Source organism: Gadus macrocephalus, chromosome 12 (assembly GCF_031168955.1).
Source record: "Gadus macrocephalus chromosome 12, ASM3116895v1".
Taxonomy (NCBI): Eukaryota; Metazoa; Chordata; class Actinopteri; order Gadiformes; family Gadidae; genus Gadus; species Gadus macrocephalus.
The window spans coordinates 22,623,553-22,626,398 of NC_082393.1; positions in this window are offsets into that span (position 1 = coordinate 22,623,553).

A 2,846-nucleotide genomic window follows, 5' to 3' on the forward strand; every position below is an offset into this window, starting at 1 on the left:
GGTCCGAGAGGAGTAGTGGAGGAGGAGGAGGAGGAGGAGGAGGAGGAGGAGGAGGAGGAGGAGGAGGAGGTGGAGGAGGAGGAGGAGGAGGAGGTGGAGGAGCAGAGTGAGGGAGATGAGGAGGGGAGAGTAGGAGGGGACAGGAGAGGAGGGAAGAGAATGAGTGAGGAGGTGGTGGAGGAGGTGGAGGAGCAGGGATAAATGGGATCAGATTTGTGAGGTGGTCAGAGAGGAGAGGAGGAGAGGAAGAGGATGAGGATGGAGAGTAGGAGGGGAGAGGAGGGAGGAGGATGAGAGAGGAGGAGGGCAGAGGAGAGGAGACGAGGGGGAGAAAAAGAGGAGGAGAGAGGAGGATGAGGGAAGAGGAAGAGTGGAGGGAAGAAGGGATGAGAGGAAGAGAACGGATGAAGAGAAAAAGGAGATATTGAACACATTATTCAATATAAAAGAGGAGGAGAAGGGAACATAAATGCTTATGAACCAGGTTGAGTGAAGCATAAAGATTGCCAGAGTGAGAGCTTTATCCAACTCGTCCTGTGCCCAGAGTGGAGAGGAGAGAGGATGATTGGAGTAGGTCGGAAGAGACGAAGACATGATGGGGACAAATTGGCCGTGAATCTCAGAGATGGATCAGAAAGGGGCTGGCTGACACCAGAGGACATTTCAAAACACAGACACACATGCACACACACACACACACACACACAGACACACTCATACAAACACACACAGATAGAGAGAGAACATTACGACAGATAGACAGGCAGAGTCAGACAGACCTAAACAGATCAGAGAACAACATTCACACAGGTGGCGTTGACAGAACCACATACATTTGTTTCAAATGGGAACACATTTTTTTTCTAATATTAAAAAGGTCAAAGAGAAGCCATGGCAACAGTGGCCTCGTTGTCATCCATAACAAATTATCCAAAATGGCAGCGTCAGATTGGTCGCGGATCCATCGGCGCATGATGAATGCCCCTTGTAATCAGCCAATCAAAAAGAATTCCACTCTCGACTCTTGATAAATGCACTGCATCAGTAATGCTTTACGACGGCGATGGGTCCATTTGTTTCCCCTCCCTCCCCCCCACTGCCCAAACCCGCAGCCGCCTACACCCCCCTTCCACCGCCCCATTTCCCTTTTTTCATCTTTTCAAAACAAACAACAGGGTAGCTTGGGAACAGATTATGGCTGCTTGCATCACTGACTCTCTCAGCCATTTTCCCCATTGACCAATGTTTAGCCGCGGATGGTAAATGATGGGAATTTACGTCGTGAGTGTCCTTGCCTTCACATCAATGGAGACGGAGTGTGAGTGAGTGAGAAGTTTGAGAGCCCGAATTGAAAACAACTCAAAAACTTTCCTACCGTCGATGCATTTGTAGAAAGCATGAAATGGAGGCTGGAGATGCTGGGGCTTGATTTCATTTGCTTATTCGCCATACTTGAATGATATTAATATTTCCCACCCTTGGAGGGCCATTTCAAATTGTAAGGCTTTGCCACAATGTAGATGCAGGATCTCTATTCATTTAGATACAATACATTATCATTTCCTATTAAATGTGATATAATATGGAACGATAAATGCCAATTGATACACAAAACACAAGCATACACAACAGAATGTTTTTTTTTGTTTTGATTTGAATGGTACTTGTCTGGGGAACAAATCTCTGTTATTGAAGTCAAAGTGTGGACAGAGAAAAATTGCAATCACCCAGCAGAAAGCTTAAAAGTGCTGAACTCACATTAACAGAGGAACACTACGACTCACCAAAAACGTGTCAACGGAGTGGTGCTATTTAGCGCTGCGTTCCGATCCCTGCTGGACACGGCGGATGTGAAGGCATTATATGAAGAATCGTGTCATAACGGTGACATTGACAACGTGACAATAAACCCCACCGACCTCGACCGGTGTTCGGACCGTTTCACAGAACAGTGGACATTGTGGTGCAGATTTCTCTATCCTCTTAAAACCACACACCTTACGAGCGACCCTGAGAATCCCGTGTATCCGGCCTATCCCTTTCCTGAACATACCGTACGCATCATTAGCTATATTTAGCAGCTTGTCATAGTAGCCGGGGTCAATGGAAGCGGAACACCCTGGGAAACATATATAACAAGCGTCGCACTAGGGCTTTTTTGCAATAGTTATTTTTAATTTGCAATTTGGGTTCCGATGGGACTTGTTGAGTGGAAAAGACTCCTAACCTTTCCACCGAACCTTGTTCAGCCTAACCCTTGGGCTGTGTTCACACCATCGTTTTATTGATCTGTCCCTGATCCCGTTGACCCTCTGTAACTCTTTTATTAGCCGCCATAAAACACATTGATTCTAATGCCCTGCTTGACCTTCTACCCCATCAGCCTCGCTCAGAATCATCACCCTCGTCTTCATCATCATCCTAATCATCAACCTCCTCATCGCCGTCATCGTCGCAGGACGCACATTTCTTCCAAAGAACACATTCATTTGAACATAGCCCTAACCCGTATACTACTTGAAGGACTTTGAGCGAAAACAAATCCCCATAACTTCTCATCTCTACTAACTTTTCCTCCAAGGCGGCCCACTGTTCAAACCTGACCTGCGAGAAGAACAAACAATCTAAAGCAGACGAACACACGTGGCTCAAACAGTGGAGCCCTGAACACGTCCTCTTCCAGGTACACATGATCTCCGGTACACACCTCGGTGTGCAACTGGATCAACCTTGTCCTCGAAAACAAAGACGCTGCGAGCTTGGCGACGGTAAGCAGGGTCTGATCCCCCGCCTGGCTCATTAGCCCGGGGGCCTGTTGCGAAAGACTGGCAGCGACAAGGGACGCG